Source organism: Aristolochia californica, unplaced genomic scaffold (assembly GCF_029961685.1).
Source record: "Aristolochia californica isolate CCGP_79_NKW_82.1479 unplaced genomic scaffold, dmAriCali1.0.hap1 SCAF_10, whole genome shotgun sequence".
NCBI classification, from domain to species: domain Eukaryota; kingdom Viridiplantae; phylum Streptophyta; class Magnoliopsida; order Piperales; family Aristolochiaceae; genus Aristolochia; species Aristolochia californica.
In genome coordinates, this window is record NW_027181771.1 from 18,650,014 (window position 1) to 18,671,679 (window position 21,666).

The window sequence follows — 21,666 nt, forward strand, 5'->3', positions numbered from 1 at the left end:
TCCAAACCTTTTAAAGAGAATAACAAACGCTCATTAAATACTCAAGTGAATGTGCGGTGGGATATTTACCCGAGTCAAACAAGCCATTATTTTGCCCATTTACAAAAAGCTCACCTAACAATCATAGATGATTGTAATATGATTTATCATGCATAACTGGCTATATTTTTATAAGATATGACTTTTGGATTTGGAGTCAACACTCAATTAAAAATCCCCTGCCTCCCCCTTTTCTCTACGATAGCAAAACATAATATATAAAAACTAAAAGGATTTTACAATCCCTAAAAATTTCAGATACTCTTTGGAATTATCTCTCTCTATATTTTGTTCTCCCTTCATCCCGTAAACAAAAAAGGCAAATACATCACAACAAAAATTAAAATTTTAGAATTTTTGTTTGGAAAAAAATTAAAACAATAACATATGTATGTAAAGAAAATTTGTTCACGGACCACAAATGAACACAAATGTTTTGTTATCCAAGTTTGGGAAATTCCACTTGTTTAACCATAATAGCTATGAATTTTTTCAGAAGAAGATTTCTTCTACACATGTTTTAAAAATGGATATGGGTGCTTGAAACATGTTAAAGATGGAAATGACCTATGGATCCAAACCTTTTAAAAAGAATAAAAAAAGCTCATTAAATACTCAAGTGAACATACGGTGGGATATTTACCCGAGTCAAACAAGCCATTATTTTGCCCATTTAAAAAAAGATGACGTAACAATCATAGATGATTGTAAAGTGATTTATCATGCGTAACGGGCTATATTTTTATAAGAAATGACTTATGGAATGGGAGTCAACACTCAGTTAAAAATCCCCCACCTCTCCATTTTCCTGACGATTGCAAAACCTAATATATAAAAACTGAAAGCAGTTTACAATCCCTAAAATTTGCAGAAACTCTTTGGATATATCTCTCTCTACATTTTTGCATTGTGAATTTCCATTTTAGATGTATACTTTTTTCTTAAATCAAAACTTTGAGTTTTCTCACTCCCTTCATCCCATAAACAAAAAAGGCAAATTGATCACAATAAAATGCAAATTTTAGAGTTTATGTATGGAAAATTTTTAAAAAAATTACAAATGTAAGTAAAGAAAATTTATTCAAACACCACAAATGAACACAAAAGTTTTGTTATCCAAGTTTGGGAAATTCCTCTAGTTCAACCCTAATAGCTTGGAATTTTATAAGAAAGAGATTTCTTCTACACATGTTTTAAAAATGGATATGCATGCTTGAAACATGTTCAGGACGCAAATGACATATGGATCCAAACCTCTTAAAGAGAATAAAAAATATTCATTAAATTCTCAAGTGAACGTAGAGTGGGTTATTTGCCCGAGTCAAACAAGCCATTATTTTTCCCATTTACAAACTGCTGACCTAACAATCATAGACGAATGTAAAGTGATTTATCATGTGTAATGGGCTATATTTTTGTCAGAAATGACGTATGGATTGCGAGTCAATGCTCAGTTAAAAATCCCCCGCCTCCACCTTTTCCCGAGGAATGCAAAACCTAATATGTAAAAACTAAAACGAGTTAACAATCCTATAAATTACACACACTCTTTGGAATTATCTCTCTCTACATTTGTGCATTGTGCATTTCCATTTTAGATGTATACTTTTTTCTTAAATCAAAACTTAGGGTTTTTGCTCTCCCTTCATCCTGTAAACAAAAAAGACAAATAGATCCCAGCGAAATGAAAATTTTAAATTTATGTTTGGAAAAAATTTAAAATAATAAAAAATGTAAGTATATAAAATTTAGTCACACACCACAAATGAACACAAAAGTATTGTTATCCAAGTTTGGGAAATTTTATTAGTTGACCCTAATAGCATGGAATTTTATAAGAAAGATACTTCTTCTACACATGTTTTAAAAATGGATATGCGTTCTAGAAACATGTTAAAGATGCAAATAACCTATGGATCCAAACCTTTTCCAGAGAATAACAAACGCTCATTAAATACTCAAGCGAACATGCGGTGGGATATATACCCGAGTCAAACAAGCCAATATTTTGCCCGTTTACAAAAAGATGACCTAACAATCATAGATGATTGTAAAGTGATTTATCTTGCGTAACGGGCTATATTTTTGTATGAAATAACTTTTGGATTGGGAGTCAACACTCAATTCAAAATCCCCCGCCTCCCCCTTTTCCAGACGATTGAAAAACCTAATATATAAAAACTAAAAGGAGTTTACAGTCCCAAAAAATAACAGACACTCTTTGGAATTATCTCTCTCAATATTTTTTCTGCGTTTTCATTTTATATGTATACTTTTTCTTAAATAAAAACCTTGATTTTCGCTCTCCCTTCTTCTCGTAAACAAAAAACGCAAATAGATCACAACAAAATGAGAATTTTAGAGTTTATGTATGGAAAAAAATTAAAACAATATAAAATGTAAGTAAAGTAAATTTATTCATACACCACAAATGAACACAAAAGTTTTGTTATCCAAGTTTGAGAAATTCCACTTGTTTAACACTAATAGCTAGGAATTTTATAAGAAAGAGATTTCTTGTACGCATATTTTAAAAATGGATATGTTTTCTTGAAACATGCTAAGGATGCAAATGACCTATGGATCCAAACCTTTAAAAGAGAATAACAAACGCTCATTAAATTCTCAAGTGAAAGTGCGGTGGGATATTTACCTGAGTCTAACAAGCCATTATTTTTCCCATTTACCAAAAGCTAACCTAAAAATCATAGATAAATATAAAGTGATTGAGCATCTGTAATGGCTATATTTTTGTAAGAAATGACATATGGATTAGGAGTCAACACTCAGGTAAATATCCCCCGCCTCCCCCTTTTCCCAACGATTGCAAAACCTATAATTTAAAAACTAAAAGGAGTGTACAATCCCAAAAAATCTCAGACACTCTTATGAATTATCTCTCTCTACATTTGTGCATTGTGCATTTCCATTTTTGATATATACTTTTTTATTTTTTCAAAACTTTTAGTTTTCGCTCTCCCTTCATCCCTAAAAAAAAAAAAGGAAAATAGATCACAACAAAATGAAAATTTTTGAGTTAATGTATGGAAAAAATTTAAAACAATAATAAATGCAGTAAAGAAAATATATTCACACTCCACAAATGAACACAAAAATTTTGGTATCCAAGTTTGGGAAATTCCTGAAGTTTAACTCTAATAGCTCTGAGTGTTATACGAAAGAGATTTCTTCTACACATGTTTTAAAAATGGATATGCATGCTTGAAACAAGTTAAAAATGCAAATGACCTATGGATCCATACCTTTTAAAGAGAATAACAAACGCTCATTAAATTCTTAAGTGAACGTTTAGTGGGATATATACGTGAGTCAAACAAGCCATTATTTTGCCCATTTACAAAAAGCTCACCTAATAGTCATAGATGATTGTAAAGTGATTTATCATGCGTAACGGGCTATATTTTTGTAAGAATTGACATATGAATTGGGAGTCAACCCTCAGTTATGAATACCTCGCCTCTCCATTTTCCTGACGGTAGCAAAACCTAATATATAAAAACTAAAGGGATTTTTACCATCCCTAAAAATTATAGACACTCTTTCGAATTATCTCTCTCTAAATTTGTACATTGTGCATTTCCATTTAGATGTATACTTTTTTCCTAAATCAAAACTTTGAGTTTTCTCTAACCCTTCATCCCGTAAAAATAAAAGGAAAATAGATCACAACAAATATTAAAATTTTAGAGTTTATGTATGGAAAAAATGTCAAACATTATCAAATGTAAATAAAGAAAACTTATTCACACACCACAAATGAACACAAAAGTTTGTTATCCAAGTTCAACCCTAATAGCTTGGAATTTTATAAGAAAGAGTTTTCTTCTACACATGTTTTAAAAGTGGATATGCATGCTTGAAACATGTTCAAGACGCAAACGACCTATGGGTCCAAACCTCTTAAAGAGAATAACAAATGTTCATTAAATTCTCAAGTGAACGAACGTGTTGTAGGTTATTTGCCCGAGTCAAACATCCCATTATTTTGCCCATTTACAACAAGTTGACCTAACAATAATAGATGATTGTAAAGTGATTTATCATGCATAATGGGCTATATATTTTTAAGAAATGACTTATTGATTGGGAGACAACACTCAGTTAAAAATCCTACGCCTCCCCCTTTTCCTGATAATTGCAAATCCTAATATATAAAAAATAAAAGGAGTTTAAAATCCCTAAAAATTGCAGGCACTCTTTGGAATTATCTCTCTCTACATTTGTGCATTGTGCATTTACATTTTAGATGTATATTTTTTTCTTAAATCAAAACTTTGAGTTTTCGCTCTCCCTTCATCCTGCTAACAAAAAAGGCAAATAGATCACAACAAAATGAAAATTTTAGAGTTTATGTATGGAAAAATATTAAAACAATAAAAAATATAAGTAGAAAAATTATTCACACACAAAAAATGAACACAAAAGTTTTGTTATCCAAGTTTGGGTAAATTCCACTAGTTGAACCCTAATAGCTTGGAATTTTATAACAAAGAGATTTCTTCTAGACATATTTTAAAAATGGATATGCATGCTTAAAACTTGTTAAAGATTCAAATGAACTATGGATCCAAATCTTATAAAGAGAATAACAAACGCTCCTTAAATTCCCAAGTGAACGTGTGGTGGGATATTTACCCAAGTCAAACCTGCCATTATTTTACCCATTAACAAAAATCTGACCTAACAATTATAGATGATTGTAATGTGATTTATCATGCGTAACGGGCTATATTTGTATAATAAATGACATACAGATTCTGAGTAAACAATCAGTTAAAAATCCTCTGCCTCCCCCTTTTCCCGATGATTGCAAAACCTCATATATAAAAACTAAAAGGAGCTTTCAATCCCTAAAAATTGCAGACACTCTTTGGAATTATCTCTCTCCACATTTTTCTATTGTACATTTCCATTTTAGATGTGTACTTTTTTCATAAATCAAAGCTTTGAGTGTTCGCTCTCCCTTCATCCCGTAAACAAAAAAGGCAAATAGATCACAACAAAATAAAAAAATTAGAGTTTATGTAAGGTAAAAATTTTAAAAACTACCAAATGTATATAAGGAAAATTTATTCACACACCACAAATGAACACAAAAGTTTTGTTATCCAAGTTTGGGAAATTCCACTAGTTCAACCCTAATTGCTTGGAATTTTATAAGAAAGGTATTTCTTCTACACTTGTTTTAAAAATGGATATGCAAGCTTGAAACATGTTAAAGATGCAAATGACCTATGGATGCAAACCTTTTGAAAGAGAATAACAAACGCTCATTAAATTCTTAAGTGAACATGTGGTGGGTTAAAAATCCCCCGCCTGCACCTTCTCTTGCCGATTGGAAAACCAAATATATAAAAACTAAAAGGAGTTTACAATCCCTAAAAATTACGGACACCCTTTGGAGTTATCTCTAACTACATTTATGAATTGTCTATTTCCTTATTAGATGTATAATTTTTTCTTAAATCAAAACTTTGAGTTTTCGCTCTCCCTTCATCCCGTAAATAAAAAGGCAAATAGATCACAACAAAAATAAAATTATTGTGTTGATGTACGGAAAAAATTTAAAACAATAACAAATGTAAGTAAATAAAATTTATTCACACACCACAAATGAACACAATAGTTTTGTTATCCATGTTTTAAAAATTGATATGCATGCTTGAAACATGTTAAAGATGCAAATGACCTATGGATCCAAACCTTTTAAAGAGAATAACAAATGCTCATTAAATTCTCCGATCACGTGCGGTGGGATATTTACTTGACTCAAACAAGCCATTATTTTTCCCAATTACAATAAGCTGACCTAACACCCATAGATGATTTTAAAGTGATTTATCATGCATGACAGGCTATATTTTTGTAAGAAATGACTTATGGATTTGAAGTCAACACTCTATTAAAAATTCCCTGCCTCCCCGTTTTCCTGATGATTGTAAAACCTAATATATAAAAACTAAAAAGAGCTTACAATCCCTAAAAATTACTGACACTCTTATGAATTATCTCACTCTACATTTGTGCATTGTACATTTCCATTTTAGATGTATACTTTTTTCTTAAATCAAAACTTTGAGATTTCGCTCCCCCTTTATCCCGTAAACAAAAAAAGGCAAAAACATCACAGCAAAATAAAAATTTTAGAGTTTATGTACGGTAAATTTTTTAAAAAATACCAAATATATATAAGGAAAATTTATTCACACACCACAAATGAACACATAAGTTTTGTTATCCAAGTTTGGGAATTTTCACTAGTTCAACCCTAATAGCTTGGAATTTTATAAGAAAGTGATTTCCTCTAGACATGTTTTAAAAATGGATATGCAAGCTTGGAACATGTTAAAGATGCAAATGACCTATGGATGCAAACCTTTTGAAAGAGAATAACAAACGCTCATTGAATTCTCAAGTGAACGCGTGGTGGGATATTTACCTGAGTCAAACAAGCCATTATTTTGCATATTTACAAAAAGCTGACCTAACAATGATGGATGATTGTAAAGTGATTTATCATGGGTAACAGGCCTTATTTTTGTAAGAAATGACTTACGGATTGGGAGTCAACACTCAGTTAAAAATCCCCCGCCTCCCCCTTCTCCTGCCGGTTGGAAAACCAAATATATAAAAACTAAAAGGAGTTTACAATCCCTAGAATATACAGACACCCTTTGGAATTATCTCTATCTACATTTATGCATTGTCCATTTCCATTTTAGATGTATATTTTTTTATTAAATCAAAACTTTGAGTTTTCACTATCCCTTCCTCCTGTAAACAAAAAAGACAAATAGATCACAACAAAAAGAAAATTTTAGTGTTTATGTACGAAAAAAATTTATAACAATTACAAATGTGAGTAAAGAAAATTTATTCTCACACCACAAATGAACACAATAGTTTTGTTATCCAAGTTTGGGAAATTACACTAGTTTAACCCTAATAGCTTGGAATTTTATAAGAAAGTGATTTCTTCTACACATGTTTTAAAAATAGATATGCAAGCTTGAAACAAGTTAAAGATGCAAATGACCTGTGGATCCGAACCTTTTAAAGAGAATAACAAATGCTCATTAAATTCTCAAGAGAACGTGTGGTGGGATATTTACCCGACTCAAACAAGCCTTTATTTTGCCCATTCACAAAAAACTAACCTACCTATCATAGATGATTCTAAAAAGATTTATCATGTGTAACGGGCTATATTTTAGTAAGAAATGACTTATGGATTGGGAGTCAACACTCAGATAAAAATTCCACGCCTCCCCTTTTTCCTGACGATTGCAAAACCTAATATATAAAAACTAAATGGAGTTTAAAGTCCCTGAAAGTTATACACACTCTTTGGAATTATCTCTCTCTACCTTTGTGCATTGTGCATTTCAATTTTAGATGTATAATTTTTTCTTATATCTGAACTTTGAGCTTTCATTCACCCTTCATCCAGTTAACAAAAAAGGCAAGAAGATCACAACAAAATGAAAATTTCAGACTTTATTTAAGGAAAATATTTAAGACAATAACAAATGTAAGTAGAGAAAATTTATTCACACACCACAAATGAACACAAAATTTTTGATATTCAAGTTTGGGAAATTCCACTAGTTCAACCGTAATAGCTTGGAATTTAATAAGAAAGAGATTTCTTCTCCCCATGTTTTAAAAATTCATATGCGTGCTTGAAACATGTTAAAGATGCAAATGGCCTATGGATCCAAACCTTATAAAGAGAATAAAAAACCCTCATTAAATTCTCAGGAGAACATGCAATGGGATATTTACTCGAGTCAAACAAGCCATTATTTTTCCCATTTACAATAAACTGACCTAACAACCATAGATGATTGTAAAGTGATTTATCATGCATAACAGGCTTTATTTTTGTAAGAAATGACTTATGGATTTGAAGTCAACACTCTGTAAAAAATCCCCTGCCTCCCCGTTTTCCTGACGATTGTAAAAACTAATATATAAAAACTAAAAAGAGTTTACAATCCCTAAAAATTACTGACACTCTTATGAATTATCTCTCTCTACATTCGTGCATTGTGCATTTCTATTTTAGATGTATATTTCTTTCTTAAATCAAAACTTTGAGTTTTCGCTCTCCATTCATCCCATAAACAAAAAAGGCAAATACATCACAACAGAATAAAAATTTTAGAGTTTATGTACGAAAAAATTTTAAAACAATACCAAATGTAAATAAGGAAAATTTTTTAACACACCACAAATGAACACAAAAGTTTTGTTATCCAAGTTTCGGAAATTCCACTAGTTCAACCCTAATAGCTTGAAATTTTATAAGAAAGAGATTTCCTCTAAACATGTTTTAAAAATGGATATGAATGCTTGAAACATGTTAAAGATGCAAATGACCTATGGATGCAAACCTTTTAAAGAGAATAACAAACGCTCATTAAATTCTCAAGTAAACATGCGGTGGGATATTTACCCTAGTAAATAAAGCCACTATTTTTCCCATTTACAAAAAGCTGACCTCACAATCATAGATGATTGTAAAGTGCTTTATCATGCATTACGGGCTATATTTTTGAAATAAATGACTTATGGATAGGGATTCAAAACTTAGTTAAAAATCCCCTGCCTCCCCATTTTCCTGACTATTGTAAAACCTAATATATAAAAACCAAAAGGAGTTTACAATCCCTAAAAATTACGGACCGACTTTGGAATTATCTCTCTCTACATTTGTGCATTGTGTATTTCCATTTCAGATGTATACTTTTTCCTTAAATCAAAACTTTGATTTTTCGCTTTGCATTCATCCCGTAAACAAAAAAGGCAAATCGATCACAAAAGAATGAAATTTTAGAGTTTATGTTGGGAAAAATTAAAAACAATAACAAATGTAGGTAGAGAAAATTTATTAACACACCTCAAATGAACACAAAAGTTTTGTTATCCTAGTTTGGGAAATTCCACTAGTGGAACCCTAACAACTTTGAATTTTATAAGAAAGAAATTTATTCTACACATGTTTTAAAATGGATATTCATGCTTGAAACATGTTAAAGATGCAAATGACCTATGGAGCCAAAAAATTTTAAGAGAATAACAAACCCTAACTAATTTCTCAAGTGAACGTCTAGTGAGATATTTACCCGAGTCAAACAAGCCATTATTTTGCCCATTTAATAAAAGGTGACCTATCAATCATAGATGATTGTAAAGTACTTTATCAAGCATAACGACCTTCATTTTTTTATGAAATTAGTTATGGATTGGGATTCCACACTCAGTTAAAAATCCCGCGCCTCCCCCTTTTCCCGACGATTGCGAAACCTAATATAAAAACTTAATGGAGTTAAAAATCGCTCGCCTCCCCCTTTTCCCGATGATTGCATAACCTAATATATAAAAACTAAGTGGAGTTAAAAATCCCTAAAAATTGTAGACACTCTTTATAATTATCTCTCTCTACATTTGTGCACTGTGCATTTCCATTTTAGATGTATACTTTTTCTTAAATCAAAACTTTGAGTTTTCGCTATGCATTCATCCCGTAAACAAAAAAGGCAAATAGATCACAACAAAATGAAAATTTTAGAGTTTTTGTATGGAAAAAATTGAAAAAAATAACAAATGTAAGTAGAGAAAATTTATTCCCACACCTCAAATGAACACAAAAGTTTTGTTATCCTAGTTTGGGAAATTCCACTAGTTGAACCCTAGTAACTTGGAATTTTATAAGAAAGAGATTTATTTTACACATGTTTTAAAATGGATATTCATGCTTGAAACCTGTTAAAGATGCAAATGACCTATGGAGCCAAAATTTTTTAAGAGAATAACAAACCCTAATTAATTTCTCAAGTGAACGTCTAGTGAGATATTTACCCGAGTCAAACAAGCCATTATTTTGCCCATTTAACAAAAGGTGACCTATCAATCATAGATGATTGTAAAGTAATTTATCAAGCATAACGGCCTTTATTTTTTTATGAAATTAGTTATGGATTGGGAGTCCACACTCAGTTAAAAATCCCGCGCCTCCCCCTTTTCTCGACGATTGCAAAACCTAATATAAAAAAACTTAATGGAGTTAAAAATCGCTCGCCTCCCCCTTTTCCTGATGATTGCATAACCAAATATATAAAAACTAAATGGAGTTAAAAATCCCTAAAAATTGCAGACACTCTTTGTAATTATCTCTCTCTACATTTGTGCACTGTGCATTTCCATTTTAGATGTATACTTTTTTCTTAAATCAAAACTTTGAGTTTTCACTCTCCCTTCATCCAGTAAACAAAAAAGACAAATAGATCACAACAAAATGAAAATTTTAGAGTTTTTGTATGGAAAAAATTGAAAACAATAACAAATGTAAGTAGAGAAAATTTATTCCCACACCACAAATGAACACATGTTTTCTTATCCAAGTTTGGGAAATTCCACTAGTTGAACCCTAGTAGCTTGGAATTTTATAAGAAAGAGATTTCTTCTACGCATGTTTGAAAAATGGATATGCGTGCTTGAAACATGTTAAAAATGCAAATGACCTGAGGATCCAAACCTTTTAAAAAGAATAACAAATGCTCATTAAAATCTCAAGTGAACGTATGCTAGATATTTACCCGAGTCAAACAAGCCATTATTTTGCCAATTTACAAAAACCGGACATAGCAGTCATAGATAATTTTAATGTGATTTATCACGCGTATTGGTCAATGTTTTTGTAAGAAACGACTTATGGATTGGGAGTCAACACTTAGTTAAAAATCCCCTACCACCACCTTTTCCAAAAGATTGCAAAACCTAATTTATAAAAACTAAAAGGATTTTAAAATCCCTTAAAATTATAGACACTCTTTGGAATTATCTCTCTCTACATTTGTGCATTGTGTATTTCAATTTTAGATCTATACTTTTTTCTTAAATCAAAACTTTGAGTTTTTGCTCTCCCTTCATCCTTTAAAGAAAAAGGGAAATAGATCACAACAAAATGAAAATTTTCGAGTTTATGTATGGAAAAAATTTAATACAACAACAAATGTAAGTAAAGAAAATTTATTCACACACCACAAATGGAACAAAAGTTTTGTTATCAGAGTTTGAGAAATTCCACTAGTAGAACCCTAATAGCTTGGAATTTTATCAGAAAGAGATTTCTTCTACACATGTTTTAAAGATGCAAATGACCTATGGATCCAAACCTATTAAAAATAATAAAAAACTCATATTAAATTCTCAAGTGAATGTGTGGTGGGATATTTACCCGAGTCAAACAAGCCATTATTTTGCCCATTTGCAAAAAGCTGACCAAACAATCATAGATGATTGTAAAGTGATTTATCATGCGTAATGACCTATATTTTTGTAATAAATTACTTATGGATTGGGAGTCAACACTCAGTTAAAAATCCTTTGCGTCCCCCTTTTCCAGACGATTGCAAAACCTAATATATAAAAACTGAAAGGAGTTTAAAATCCAAAAAAATTGCAGACACACTTTGGAATTATCTCTCTCTAAATTTTTGCATTGTGCATTTCCATTTTATATGTATACTTTTTTTTTCAATCAAAACTTTGAGTTTTCGTTGTCCCTTTATCCAGAAAACAAAAAAGGCAAATAGATGACAACAAAATGAAAATTTTAGAGTTTATGTATGGAAAAAATTTAAAATTATAACAAATGTAAGTAAAGAAAATTTATTCACACATCACAAATGAAGAAAAAAGTTTTGTTATCCAAGTTTGGGAAATTCCACTATTGAACCCTAATAGCTTGGAATTTTATAAGAAAGAGATTTTTTCTACACATGTTTTAAAAATGGATATATATGATTGAAAGATGTTAAAGATGAAAATGACCTATGGATCCAAACTGATTAAAGAGCATAACAAACACTCATTAAATTCTCAAGTGAATGTGTGGTGGGATATTTACCTGAGTCAAACAAGCCATTATTTTGCCCATTTAGAAAAAGCTAACCTAACAATCATAGATGATTGTAAAGTGATTTATCATGTGTAACGGGCTATATTTTTTTGATAAATGACTTATGGATTGGGAGTCAACACTCTATTAAAAATCCCTCGCCTCCCCCTTTTTTCGTCAATTGCTAAACCTAATATATAAAAACAAAAAAGAGTTTACAATCCCTAGAAATTGCAGGCACTCTTTGGAATTATCTCTCTCTACATTTGTGCATTGTGCATTTCATTTTTAGTTGTATACTTTTTTCTCCAATCAAAACTTTGAGTTTTCGCTCTCCCTTCATCCTGTTATCAAAAAAGGCAAATAAATCACAAAAAAATGAAAATTTTACAGCTTATGTGTGATAAAAATTTAAAACAATAAAAAATGTAAGTAGAGAAAATATATTCACACACCAAAATTGAACACTGAAGTTTTGTTATCCTAGTTAGGGTCATTCCACTAGTTAAATCCAAATAGCTTGGAATTTTATAACAAAAAGATTTCTTCTACACATGTTTTAAAAATGGATATGCATGTTTGAAACATGCTAAAGATGCAAATGACCTATGGATCCAAACTTTTTAAGAGAATAACAAAACACTCATTAAATTCTCAAGTGAACGTGCGGTGGGATATTTACCTGAGTCAAACAAGCCCTTATTTTGCCCTCTTACAAAAAGCTGACCTAACAGTCATAGATGATTGTAAAGTTATTTATCATGCGTAACTGGCTATATTTTTGTAAGAAATGACTTATAGATTGGGAGTAAACACTCAGTTAAAAATCCTTTGCCTCCCCATTTTCCCGATGATTGGAAAACCTAATATATAAAAACTAAAAGGAGTTTACAATCTCTAAAAATTGCAGACACTCTTTGGAATTATCTCTCTCCATATTTCTGCATTGTGCATTTCCATTTTAGATGTATACTTTTTTCATAAAGAAAAACTTTGAGTTTTCGTTCTTCCTTCATCCCGTAAAGAAAAAAGGCAAATAGATCACGACAAAAACAAAATTTTAGAGTTTATGTACGAACAAAATTGAAAAAATAACAAATGTAAGTAAAGAAAATTTATTCACATGCCACATATGAACACAATAGTTTTGTTATCCAAGTTTGGGAAATTACACTAGTTCAACCCTTACAGCTTGGCATTTTATAAGAAAGTGATTTCTTCTACATATGTTTTAAAAATGGATATACAAGCTTGAAACATATTAAAGATATAAATAACCTCTTGATCCAAACCTTTTAAAGAGAATAAAAAATTCTCATTAAATTATCAAGTGAACGTGCGGTGGGATATTTACCCGAGTCAAACAAGCCATTATTTTGCCCATTTACATAAAGCTGACCTACCAATCATAGATGATTATAAAGTGATTTACCATGCATAACGGCCTATATTTTTGTAAGAAATGACTTATGGATTGGGAGTCAACACTCAATTAAAAATTCTCCGTCTCCCCCTTTTTTTGTAGATTGAAAAACCTAATATATAAAGCCTAAAAGGAGTTTATAATCCCTAAAAATTACATGCACGCTTTGGAAATATATCTCTCTACATTTGTGCTTTGTGCATTTCCATTTTAGATGTATATTTTTTCTTAAATAAAAACTTTGACTTTTCGCTCTCCCTTCATCTTATAAACAAAAAAAGGCAAATAGATCACAAGAAAATTAAAATTTTAGAGTTTATGTCCGGAATAAATTTGAAACAATAAAAAATGTAAGTAAAAAAAATTTATTCACACACCGCAAATGAACACAAAATTTTTGTTATCCAAGTTTGGGAAATTCCACTAGTTGAACCCAAATAGCTTGGAATTTTATAAGAAAGAGATTTCTTCAACACAAGTTTTAAAAATGGATATGCAAGCTTAAAACATGTTAAAGATGCAAATAACCTATGGATCCAAACTTTTTAAAGAGAATAACAAATGCTCATTAAATTTTCAAGTGAACGTTTGGTGGGATATTTACCCGAGTCAAACAAGACATTATTTTGACCATTTACAAAAAGGTGACCTACCAATCATAGATGTAAAGTGATTTATCATGTCTAACAGGCTATATTTTTTAAAAAATGACTTATGGATTGGGAGTCAACACTCAGTTAAAAATCCCTTACCGCCCCCTTTTCCCAACGATTGCATGACCTAATATTTAAAAAATAAATGGAGTTTAAAATCCCTAAAAATTGCAGACACTGTTTGGAATTATCTCTTTATACATTTCTGCAATGTGCATTTCCATTTTAGATGCATTCTTTTTTCTTAAATTTGTACTTTTAGCATTCTCTCTCCCTTCATCCAGTAAACAAAAAAGGAAAAAAGAAAATGAAAAATTTAGAGTTTATTGAAGGAAAAAATTGAAAACAAAAACAAATGTAAGTAGAGAAAATTTATTCACACTCCAGAAATGTAGAGAAAATTCCACTTGCTCAACCCTAATAGCTTGGAATTTTATAAGAAAAAGATTTCTTCTACACATGTTTTAGAAATTGATATGCATGCTTGACACATGTTAAAGATGCAAATGACCTATGGATCCAAACCTTTTAAAAAGATTAACAAACGCTCATTAAATTCTCAAGCGAACGTGCGGTGGGATATTTACTCGACCTAAACAAGCCATTATTTTGCCCATTTACAATAAGCGGACCTAACAACCATGGATGATTGTGAAGTTATTTATCATGCGTAACGGGCTTAATTTTTGTAAGAAATGACTTATGGATTTCGAGTCAACACTCTGTTAAAAATCCCCTGCCTCCCCGTTTTCCCCACGATCGTAAAACCTAATATATAAAAACTAAAAGGAGTTTACAATCCCTAAAAATTACTGAAACTCTTATGAATTATCTCTATCTACATTTGTGCATTGTGTATTTCCATTTTACATGTATACTTTTTTTTTATTAAATCAAAACTATGAGTTTTCACTCTCCCTTCTTCCTAGTAAACAAAAAAGGCAAATACATCACAACAAAGTGAAAATTATAGAGTTTATGTACGAAAAATGTTTAAAACAATACCAAATTTAAATAAGGAAAATTTTTTCACACACCACAAATGAACACAAAAGTTTTATTATCCAAGTTTGGGAAATTCCACTAGTTCAACCCTAATAGCTTGGAATTTTATAAGAAAGAGATTTCCTCTACACATGTTTTAAAAATGGATATGAATGTTTGAAACATGTTAAAGACAAAAATGACCTATGGATGCAAACCATTTGAAGAGAATAAAAAACGCTCATTAAATTCCCAGGTGAACATGCGGTGCGATATTTACCCGAGTAAATAAAGCCACTATTTTGCCTATTTAATAAAAGCTAACCTCACAATCATAGATGGGTGGGATATTTACCCGAGGAAATAAACCCACTATTTTGCCCATTTACAAAAAGCTGACCTCACAATCATAAATGATTGTAAAGTGATTTATCATGCGTAACGGGCTATATTTTTGAAATACATGACTTATGGATAGGGAGTCAAAACTCAGTTAAAAATCCCCCGCCTCCCCTTTTTCCCGACTATTGCAAAATCTAATATATAAAAACCAAAAGGAGTTTACATTCCCTAAAAATTACAGACCCTCTTTGGAATTATCTCTCTCTACATTTGTGCGTTGTGCATTTCCATTTTAGATGTATACTTTTTTCTTAAATCAAAACTTTGAGTTTTTGCTCTCCATTCATCCCATAAAAAAAGTGGCAAATAGATCACAAAAAAATGAAAATTTTAGAGTTGATGTAGGGAAACAATTACAAACAATAACAATGTAAGTAGACAAAATTTATTCACACACGACAAATGAACACAAAAGTTTTGTTATCCAAGTTTGGGAAATTCCACTAGTTGAACCGTAACAGCTTGGAATTTTATAAGAAAGAGATTTCTTCTACACATATTTTAAAATTCATATTCATGCTTGAAACATGTTAAAGATGCAAATGACCTATGGAGCCAAACCTTTTAAAGAGAATAAAAAATGCTCATTAAATTCTCAAGTGCACATGCGGTGAGATATTTGCCAGAGTCAAACAAACCATTATTTTTCCCATTTACAAAGAGGTGACCCAACAATCATAGATGATTTTAAAGTGAGTTAAGAAATGACTTATGGATTGGAAATCAACATTCAGTTAAAAATACCGCACCTCCCCCTTTTCCTGACGATTGCAACAACTAATACATAAAAACTAAATGGAGTTTAAAATGCCTAAAAATTACAGACACTCTTTGGAATTATCTCTCTCGATATTTGTCCAATGTGCATTTCCATTTTAGATGTATAATTTTTTTTAAATCAAAACTTTGAGTTTTCGCTCTCCCTTCATGAAGTAAAAAAAAGTCAAATAGATCACAACAAAATGAAAGTTTTCGAGTTTTTGAATGGAAAAAATTTAAAACAATAACAAATGTAAGTAGAAAAAATTATTCACCCACCACAAATGAACACAAAAGTTTTGTTATCCAAGTTTGGGAAATTCCACTAGTTGGACCCTAATTGCTTGGAATTTATAAGAAAGATATTTCTTCTATGCATGTTTTAAAAATGGATATGCATGCTTGAAACATGTTAAAGATGCAAATGACATAAGGATCCAAACCTTTTAAAGTGGCTAATAAACGCTCATTAAATTCTCATGTGAACGTACAGGGGGATATTTACCCTAGTCAAACAAGCCATTATTTTTCCTATTTACAAAAAACTGACCTAACAATCATAGGTAATTGATATGTGATTTATCATGCATATTGGTCAATATTTTAGTAAGAAATGACTTATGGATTTCGAATCAACACTCAGTTAAAAATCCCCCGCTTCACCCTTTTCCCAAAGATTGCAAAACATAATTTTAAAAACTAAAAGGAGTTTAAAATCCCTAAAAATTAAAGACACTCTTCGGAATTATCTCTCTCTACATTTGTGCACTATGCATTTCTATTTTAGATCTATACTTTTTTCTTAAATCAAAAGATTGAGTTTTCGTTCTCCCTTCATCGCGTAAACAAAAAAGGCAAATAGATCACAACAAAATGAAAATTTTCGAGTTCATGTATGGAAATTTTTTTATAAAACAACATATGTAAGAAAATAAAATTTATTCACATACCAAAAATGAACACAAAAGTTTTGTTATCCAAGTTTGGGAAATTCCACTAGTTCAACCCTAGTAGTTTGGAATTTTATAAGAAACAAATTTCTTCTACACATGTTTTAAAAAGGGATATGCATGTTGGAAACATGTTAAAGATGCAAATGACCTATGGATCCAAACCTTTTGAAGAGAATAACAAACACTCCTTAACTTTTCAAGTGAACATGTCATGGGATATTTACCCGAGTCAAACAAGCCATTATTTTGCCCATTTACAAAAACCTGACCAAACAATCATAGGTGATTGTAAAGTGATTTATCATGCGTAACGACCTATATTTTTTTTAAGAAATGACCTATGGATTGGGAGTCAACACTCAGTTAAAATTCCCCTGCCTCCGCCTTTTCCTGTCGTTAGCAAAACCTAATACATAAAAATTAAAAAGAGTTTAAAATCCAAAAAATTTGCAGACACTCTTTGGAATTATCTCTTTCTAAATTTGTGCATTGTGCATTTCCATTTTATATGTATAATTTTTTCTTAAATCAAAACTTTGAGTTTTCGCTCTCCCTTCATCTAGTAAACAAAAAAGGCTAATGGATTACAACAAAATGAAAATTTTAGAATTTATGTATGGAAAAAATTTAAAACTATAACAAATGTAATTAAAGAAAATTTATTCACACACCACAAATGAACACAAAAGTTCTGTTATTCAAGTTTGGGAAATTCCACTAGTTGAACCCTAATAGCTTGGAATTTTATAAGAAAGAGATTTCTTCTACACATGTTTTCAAAAGGGATATGCATACTTCAAAGATGTTAAAGATGCAAATGATCTATGGATCCAAACCTATTAAAGAGAATAACAAACGTCATTAAATTCTAAAGTGAACGTGTGGTGGGATATTTACCCGAGTCAAATAAGCCCTATTTTTGCCCATTTAGAAAACGCTGACCTAAAAATCATAGATGATTGTAAAGTGAATTATTATGTGTAACGGGCTATTTTTTTGTTACAAATGACTTATGGATTGGGGGTCGACAATCAGTTAAAAATCCCCCGCCTCTGCCATTTCCCGACAATTGAAAAACTTAATATATAATAACTAAAAGGAGTTTAAAATCCCTAAAAATCGCAGGCACTCTTTGGAATTATCTCTCTCTACATTTTTGCATTGTACATTTCTATTTTAGATGTATACTTTTTTCTCAAATCAAAACATTGAGTTTTCGCTCTCCCTTGATCCTGTTAACAAAAAAGGGAAATAGATCACAACAAAATGAAAATTTTAGAGTTTATGTATGGGAAAAATTTTAAACAATAACAAATGTAAGCAGAGAAAATTTATTCACACACCAAAAATGGACACAAAATTTTTGTTATCCAAGTATGGGTAATTCCAGTAGTTGAACCCTAATAGATAGGAGTTTTATAACAAAGAGATTTCTTCCACACATGTTTTAAAAATTGATATGCATTCTTGAAACATGTTAAAGATGCAAATGACCTATGGATCCAAACCTTTTTAAGTGCATAACAAACGCTCATTAAATTCGCAAGTGAACCTGCGGTGGGATATTTACTCGGGTCAAACAAGCCATTATTTTGCCCATTTACAGAAAGCTGACCTAACAATCATAGATGACTATAAAGTGATTTATCATGCATAAATGGTAATATTTTTTTAAGAAATGACTTATAGATTGAGAGTAAACACTCAGCTAAAAATCCTCTTCCTCCCCTTTTTCCTAATGATTGCAAAACCTAATATATAAAAACTAAAAGCACTTTACAATCCCTAAAAATTGCAGACACTCTTCAGAATTATCTCTCTCCACAGTTGTGCATTGTGCATTTCCATTTTTGATCTATACATTTTTCATAAATGAAAACTTTGATTTTTTGCTCTCTCTTCTTCCCGTAAACAAAAAAGGCGAATAGATCACAACAAAAAAAATTTTTAGAGTTTATGTATGGAAAAAATTTAAAAAAATAACAAATGTAAGTAGTGAAAATTTATTCACAGACCACAAATGAACACAAAAGTTTTGTTATCCAAGTTTGGGAAATTCCACTATTTGAACCCTAATAGCTTGGAATTTTATAAGAAAGAGATTTCTTCTACACATGTTTTAAAAATGGATATGAATGCTTGAAATATGTTAAAGATGCAAATGACCTATGGATCCAAACCTATTAAAGAGAATAATAAACATTATTAAATTCTCAAGTGAACCTGTCGTGGGATATTTACCCGAGTCAAATAAGCCATTATTTTGCCCATTTAGAAAACGTTGACCTAACAATCATAGATGATTGTAAAGTGACTTATCATGTGTAACGGCCTATAGTTTTGTTATCAATGACTTATGGATTGGGAGTCAACAGTCACTTAAAAATCCCTCGCCTCTGCCATTTCCCGACAATTGCAAAACATAATATATAATAAATAAAAGAAGTTTAAAATCCCTAAAAATCGCCGGCACTCTTTGGAAATATCTCTCTCTACGTTTGTACATTGTGCCTTTCAATTTTAGATGTATACTTTTTTCTTAAATCAAAACATTGAGTTTTCGCTCTCCCTTGATCTTGTTAACAAAAAAGGCAAATAGAGCACAACAAAATGAAAATTTTAGAGTTTATCTATGGAAAAAATTTAAAACAATAAGAAATTTAAGTAGAGAACATTTATTCACACACAAAAATGAACACAAAAGTTTTGTTATCAGAGTTTGGGTAATTCCACTAGTAAAACCCTAATAGCTTGGAATTTTATAACAAAGAGATTTTTTCTACAAGTTTTAAAAATTGATATGCATTCTTGAAACATGTTAAAGATGCAAATAACCTATGGATCCAAATCTTTTTAAGAGAATAACAAACGCTCATTAAATTCTCAAGTGAACATGCGGTGGGATATTTACTCGGGTCAAAGAAGCCATTATTTTGCCCATTTATAGAAAGTTGACCTAACAATCACCTAACAATCATAGATGATTGTAAAGTGATTTATCATGCGTAACGAGCTATATTTTTTTAAGAAAAGACTTATAGATTGAAACTAAACACTCAGTTAAAAATCCTCGGCTTCCACCTTTTCCCGATGATTGCAAAACCTAATATATAAAAACTAAAAGGAGCTTAAAATCCAAAAAAATTTCAACCACTCCTTGGAATTATCTCTCTCCACATTTGTGCATTGTGCATTTCCATTTTAGATGTATACATTTTTCATAAATCAAAACTTTGATTTTTCGCTCTCCCTTCTTCCAGTCAACAAAAAAGGCAAATAGATCACAGCAAAATAAAAATTTTAGAGTTTATGTATGGAAAAAATTTAAACAAATAAAAAATGTAAGTAGCGAAAATTTATTCACAGACCACAAATGAACACAAAAGTTTTGTAATCCAAGTTTGGAAAATTCCACTAGTTCAACCCTAATAGCTTGGAATTTTATAAGAAAGTGATTTCCTCTACACATGTTTTAAAAATGGATATGCATATTTGAAAAATTTTAAAGATGCAAATGACCTATAGATGCAAACCTTTTGAAAGATAATAACAAATGTCATTAAATTCTCAAGTGAACATGTGGTGGAATATTTACCCGAGTCAACAAAGCCACTATTTTGCTCATTTAGAAAAAGCTGACCTCACAATCACAAATGATTGTTATGTGATTTATCATGCTTAACGAGCTACACTTTTTAAAGAAATGACTTATGGATAGGGAGTCAACACTCAGTTAAAAATCCCATGCCTCCCCCTTTTCCCGACGATTCCAAAACCTAATATATAAAAACGAAAAAGGATTTTTCAATCCCCAATAGTTGCAGACCCTCTTTGGAATTATCTCTCTCTACATTTGTACATTGTGCATTTCCATTTTAGATGTATACTTTTTTCTTAAATCAAAACTTTGAGTTTTCGTTCTCCTTTCATCCCATTAATAAAAAATGCAAATAGATCACAACCAAATGAATATTTTAGAGTTTATGTATGGAAAAAATTTAAAACAATAAGAAATGTAAGTAGAGAAAATTTTTTCACACACCACAAATGAACACAAAAGTTTTGTTATCCAAGTTTTGGAAATTCATCTAGTGGAACCTTAATAGCTTGGAATTTTAAAAGAAAGCGATTTCTTCTACACATATTTTAAAAATGGATATGCATGCATGAAACATGTTAAACATGCAAATGACCTAAGGATCCAAACCTTTCAAAGAGAATAACAAACGCTCATTAATTTCTAAAGTGAATGTGCGGTGAGATATTTACCCGAGTCAAACAAGCCATTATTTTGTATATTTACAAAAAGTTGACCCACCTTCCCCTTCTCCTGCCGATTGAAAAGCTAATATATAAAAACTTAAAGGAGTTTACATTCCCTAAAAATTACAGACACCCTTTGGAATTATCTCTCCCTACATTTTTGCATTGTGCATTTTATGTTTTAAATGTATACTTTTTTCTTAATACAAAACTTTGAGTTTTCCCTCTCGCTTCATCCAGTAAACAAAAAAGGCAAATACATCA